The following is a 6,765-nucleotide window of genomic DNA, read 5'->3' on the forward strand; positions in this document are numbered from 1 at the left end:
CCCCCGCGACTCTGTTCAAATTTAATAGGTGGATCGTGTGTGCTGCAACTAACATTTTCTTGTCTCATTGTCGAAAAAGTTCGCGCCGCCACTGTGTTGGGCCAAAAAGTGTAAAAATTGAATACAAGGATCCTGATACATTGATACAATAGCAGTTGAAAAATATTACAAATACATAGGCACAATTTTTTTTTATAAGCATTTGAAGTTAAAATGTTGAACAAATTTATCAAATTTAAAATTAAATAATTATTTTGTAGTTAAAAATTTATAAAATGTTCAACTTTTATATCTAAGGATTGAAAATTTAAAACAAGATTCCACGTAAATATTTAATTCTGTTACCAAAAATTCTAAGAAATACATAAGCACAGTTTATTTTTATAGTCATTTTAAGTTCAAATTTGGACGAAATTACATATTAAAAAACCTGGAATAACTATATTTTAGTTATTTTGTTGTGATTGTATAATATTATTTGTGGGTACTTGAAACTTCTAAAGTATACTATTATATATCTATGATAGTACCACGGTTTGTTGTTGATGTATAACGCGTTACCTAATGGATATTGTGATATGATTAATTTGAAAATTATTAATAATACTATAGATAAGTATACCTATAATATTATGTATGTCTAATATCTAGACTGACAAACCGTCTCCGCTCAGAATCGTTTTTCTTAAACAGTGATATTATATCATTGAATTCAAATTTAATACTATCCATTATACAGTGACCCACTTGTAACCTACTGTACAGCAGAGCGACATCCACTTACCCACCTTTCTTTAGTTTTTTTTTCTATAAATATCAATATAGTTTTATCTGTTGGGCCAAAAAGTGTAAAAATTGAATACAAGGCTCCTGATATATTGCTACAATAGCAGTTGAATAATATTAAAAATACATAGGCACAATTTTTTTTTATTAAGCATTTAAAGATCGAATTTTGACAAAATGTATCAAATTTTAATTTGAATAATTATTTTGTAGTTAAAAATGTATAACATGTTCAACTTTTGTATCTAAGAATTGAAAATTCAAAACAAGATTCCACGTAAGTAATTAATTTTCTTACCAAAAAATCTAAAACATATATTTACACAGTTTATTTTTATAGTCATTTTAAGTTCAAATTTCGACGAAATTACATATTAAAAACCTAGAATAACTATTTTAGTTATTTTGTTGTGATCGTGTAATATTATTCTTGGGTATACTTGAAACTTCTAAAGTATACTATTATATATCTATATGATAGTATCACGGTTTGTTGTTGATATATAACGCGTTATAAGTACCTAATAGATATTGTGATATGATTAATTTGGAATTAATTATAGGTATTAACCTATAACCTATTATAGGTCAATTTTTTTTTTTAATACCATAGACTACCTACATAATATTATGTCTTATACCTAGACTGACATACCATCTCCGCTCAAAATCGTTTTTTCTTATACAATAATACTATATCATTGAATTCAAATTTAATACCATCCATTATACAGTGACCCACTTGTAACCTACTGTATAGCAGAGCGACTTCCACTTACCCACCTTTTTTTTTTTTGTTACGTACCAAATCTCAATGAAATACATTGAAGGTATTGGACACGTGTGAGAAGTTTACCGGAGTGGTGACATTTTTTCCGCCACACAATGTGATAAAAGAAGAAAAATGAATTTATGAAGACACGCACACATTATTATAAAATCAATCCATTCATCGCTCAGAATTTAAAACAATAATAATAGTAACAACTATAGTTTTTGTTATTGTTGTTGTAATGTTGTATGAATAAACCACATTGTTTTTTTGTAATACTAGGTAGTAGGTAGGCACTACGCCGACCCGTCGAAATGATTTTCGAATGAAAATAATATTTGGTATTAAAGCATCTTACGATTTTGGTTCAACTTATATAAAGAATTAACGATGTTATTAATTCGACTTTCCACATTAAACTTTGTAGTAACTTTTTTGGTGGTGCATTCGAGAGGTCAAAATTTGAAAATTAATAGTAGTTTTTAGAAGCGTCGGGAAAAACAGAAAAAAGTAAGGAAAACCGGGAATTGGTATGCCTAATTAGTTTTTGACAAAACCGAATGTTTTAATATAGAATTTTCTGTAGGTATAATATGATAGTATTTTTACTAAATTATTTATAAATATTTGCAATTTTAATTTTTTATTCTGTTTTTTAAAAAAATGTTGTTGGATCAAAAAGCCTGCACATTTAACACAAGATTCCTCACGAATTTTTTAATAGCAGTTTAAAAATATTAAAGATAAATAGGCGCAGTTTTTTTTATAAGCATTAAAGTTCAAATTTTGACAAAATAACGAACATTTGCAAATTATTTCGTATTTAAAAATATATAAAATGTTTATCACTAGGACACTAGGTATATAACACTTTAGTTGGTACCCATATTTATAATTAAATAATATAAGGATAGCATATTTAGATTAAGGTTTATCATAACTATTTTATACTGTTACCAAAACATTTTTAAACTAAATAAACACAGATTTTTTAAATTTTAAGCGAAGAATAACGATTTTATTTATTTTTTCAATTGAAAATTATCAATTGTATTTCGTGTTAACTTGAAATAGGTACCTACATCAAATCAAATTGCATTCGATAAAAAACGATTCTGAGCGGATGAAAGAAAATTTATCAATTATAAATTCAAATATATATTATATATATGGATAAGTAACCATTAATTGTATATTATAATATACCTAGTGTTCATTTGTACAAACATTTTTTTTTCCACTTTTAAAAATGTAAGTACAATATGAGTTTGTTTAGAATTTTTGGAAAAGTCTCCGTCAAAAGTAGTAAATTGAAGATAATATGTTATGAACTCTAAAGAATCAAGTACATTTAATAATATGTATTCGGAAATTTGTTTTTAAAATAACATAGGTATTGAGAGCAATGATACCTAATCCATTTCTAATTTCTGTAGAACGATGTGTGATCTTTCTATTTGTGATATAGTTTAAAGAATAAAAAATTTTGATTATTCTTAATAAAAAATTAAGTATCATATTATATTTACGTTTTATTATATATTTAATGTTCACCCACTAATAAATTATAAAATTAATTAGCTATTTAGCTTTGTCTTCGTTTTTAACAACAACATAATTTTATTTGTTAAATAGGTACCTACTGAAAGTATATAAGTATATTAACTTATTATTTTAATTCAAGGAAATTGCATATTGCCTAAATATTGCGCCTTATTAAGACACTCGAGCAGGCCCCTTAAGGCACTCTACTTGAGAGCGCTAGTATCGTTTTTTTAATTTTACGGATTTTTACGGTCCGGGAATATACGGTTTACAACTTTCCGGATTTTTACGGTCCGTGATATTACAGTCCGAATATTAAATATTTACATTCCGGAATCGTACGGTCCGTTCGATTATTTTCCGGGGTTTTACATGCGTCCCTATTTTATACTATGCTAACTAATATAATCAGGGGTTCTTAACAGTATTAATAATAGTTAATAATTAATAGTACCTACCTACAAATAACTTAGGTATGTAAGATTCAAGAAAGGAAATTGGACATTCCACAATACGAATTAAAAAATTATAAGACATAAAATACCTATATGATTCTTCTAACTGATAAGTTCTCTAACACTCACCCGCGATAGAAGCTCGTTCTTCCTTAGCTTAAGTGAGACGGCCTATGTTACAATTATGGTCACAGTGGGTACTTGTATAATTAACAATAATATAGGAACCGTCAAGATTTTCAGATACAACCATTTGTGCTGTACATGTTGCATTAATCTTATTGGAACCCTGACTTTTTAGTTTTCTTATAGAATTCAACTTTCTGTTAAAATAACCATCACGGTGACAATTCAGATACAATTTTTTCACACCATTTGCAACTTTATTATCACCACGAGTAGAAACAAATCGACACTGAGTACTTCGTTGAACATCAAGTTGCCATTTATTGAATTCTATACAATTTCAAACTCACATTTATCTTACACTATAATATTGAAAGTTGCATTCTAAACGCATTTTTTCTACCTGCCATTGAAGTAAATGTTTTGATTTCTTCTTGTAATTCCACATCATGCACCTTCACACAATGTTTCTGCAGTAGTTTACGAGTGACACATTTTTTGGATATACCATTAGATAAGCAATACATACACACAATCTTAAAACGCTCATTGAAGGTCGATGCATGAATCAATAAATGACGTTTAAGGTTCTGTTTTCTAGAAAATGACTGATTGCAGTGTTCACAAATAAATGAATGACTTGTTGATGGTTTTGACGTACGAGATTCCGAATGAATTCGGGCAATGTGACGAACTAAATTACTATTTTTTGAAAAGTATTTATCACATACCGAACAAACTACCGTCATACTTAATACTTGATAGTTTATATTTCCAGAAATACCTAATATTATATTTCGAATAAGTATATTTTACCTATAATAAGTATATTTAGAGACTTTCAAGCCATTTTTAAAAAATGAAAATGAAATAGCTATTATAATAATATTTTTAAATTTTTAATGATAACAAACTGATGATGATAAGAAAACCATGATAACCAGCTCCGAAAAAAGAGCTCACGTTGCTTCCGCGATCCTCTCGTTACGAACCAAGCACGTACGCTGGCCACACGACGGATGGCATCGAACGGACGTTAGACGCAAGTACGGACGCCGCGCCGTCGGCGTCCGTCGGTTGGCACCGCCGGTGACATGACGCGTATCTATCAACCGCTGATGTCGGCTGAAGCGCGGAGTAGATACATCATTAGGACGGCCCGATACGAGTCGCGAACGAATAAATTGGAGTAGACTAGGAGCAGGTAAGGAAGTAATTTTGGTGTTAAGAGTCTAAACGGCTAGAAAACCCATACAAAAAATACATATATATATAATATTTTATATTATTTAATATATTAGTAATAATAATATTATAATGTGATATACTGATATAGTATTGAATTATACAATTTAATTTATATTTATCTTAAAATGAATAAACAAAAATATATTTAAACAACATCCAGTGTTGAGACTTATCTAGATAAATTTATCTAGATATTTCATCTAGATGATATTTATTTATATTTTATCTTATCTAGATGAAAATGTGGATAGGTATCTAGGGGTTATCTAAGATAAAAAAATCGTTATCTTTTTAGTAATTATCTAGATAATATAAGTAAATCGAAAAAAAAAATTTTTTTGAGCGCCCTGTATGCATGCAACTCATCTATGGAGTCCATTTTATAAATGTCAAATAGAAAATAGTCATAATGTATATAGTAAAACACGATCAAAACACAAATTATACTTATATTAATCTTTTAAATTATGTAAGTAAGAATGACCAATGTCCAATGGCCAATGGGTAAACATATATTAAGAAAATTGTGGAATATTGATGGTCATTATTTATGTTATGTTTAAAAAATCTGTATTCCTAATCTTAAGATTTCAATTATTGGTACATATATTAATTTTCCACGATAAAATATAAATTTAATTGTTGGTTAAATTAAACTATTTTAAACATATTTTAAATTTTCATCTTTTTTTTATCTAGATAAATTTTGTTTGTATTTTATCTTATCTGAGATAATTTAAATACATGCTATCTTATCTTAATCTAGATAATATTAGAGCAATAATCTTTTATCTATATCTAGATAATTTTTACTTATCTGGTCTCAACACTGACAACATCCATCATACCGTGAAAAAAAACCTTAATATCTTTTGCTGTACCGCTAACACTCGCACAGAAGTCAAGATACGTTTTTGTTTTAGATTTGGCTTCTGCAAAATAAATTAGTATTAGATTTGTTGAGTGTGTTCATTAGAATGTCCTTCCACAGACGCGTACATAACTCCATTTGTATACACTATACGTATATAAAAACAATTTTTAACCCAAAAACCAGGCAAACATATATTCATCACAATCCCATTTATAGTTATAATAATTTTTGCCATGAAGGTATTAAAATTTTGTTTTATTATTATAAACTAAAAAATATTTTTTTTAAATTCCAGATTTTGATAAATTTAAACAATAATTTTTACAGAGACAGAAAAACGTTATCAGCATAAATTAAAAAAAACTAATAAAATACCTTATACATTAATACACACTATTTATACATACGTACTTCGATTGTTATAATATGTGTTAATATGGTTTTCAACATCTGTAAAAGTGTACGTATAAACTATATATTGTGACAATGTCTTATTGCTTTTGGTATAACTGTATCAAATAAGTAAGTACCTAACTCTGTTGAATAAAATATTTAATATTCAATAAATTAAATTGAATGTGATATGTTCACGGCTTATCTTATATAATATGTTGCTGTACGAGGTGCGTATAGGTACTTTTTTTAGTAATCACGCGTAAAAATTATTTGTAATCAAATAAAAATTTAAAAAATAACTGTGTTATAAGTTTTTATATTTTAACAACAAACTAAACATTATTCTTTTTTTAACGTTGGCAGGTAACTTATTTAACACAGTTGATTAGTGCTAATATCTCTGCATTAGTATATTATCCATAGTATATAGCTACGCTAAATGTAGAAATCCACGAATCTATTGGTTGTACAATAAGTTATTTTTAGCGTAGGTTAAAGTAAAATTATGGAAAAACGACCATATTTTAGCAACACTAGTTTTTGTCAAACTTATATTCATATAA

The 6,765-nt window shown here is 27.5% G+C and overlaps 1 long non-coding RNA gene across 2 annotated transcripts in view; it reads right to left on the reverse strand.

The window, feature by feature from the left end:
• Positions 1 to 4,932: 4,932 nt before the first annotated feature.
• The window catches only part of LOC100573495, a 6,561-nt gene continuing 4,728 nt past the window's right edge, over positions 4,933 to 6,765 (reverse strand). For both annotated transcript variants that reach the window (XR_003839861.1, XR_003839860.1), the window contains one exon: positions 4,933 to 5,864. This is a non-coding gene — a long non-coding RNA (uncharacterized LOC100573495). The remainder of the gene's footprint in view (positions 5,865 to 6,765) is intronic.

The sequence above is a fragment of the Acyrthosiphon pisum genome, chromosome A3 (genome assembly GCF_005508785.2).
Source record: "Acyrthosiphon pisum isolate AL4f chromosome A3, pea_aphid_22Mar2018_4r6ur, whole genome shotgun sequence".
In the NCBI taxonomy this organism is placed as follows: domain Eukaryota; kingdom Metazoa; phylum Arthropoda; class Insecta; order Hemiptera; family Aphididae; genus Acyrthosiphon; species Acyrthosiphon pisum.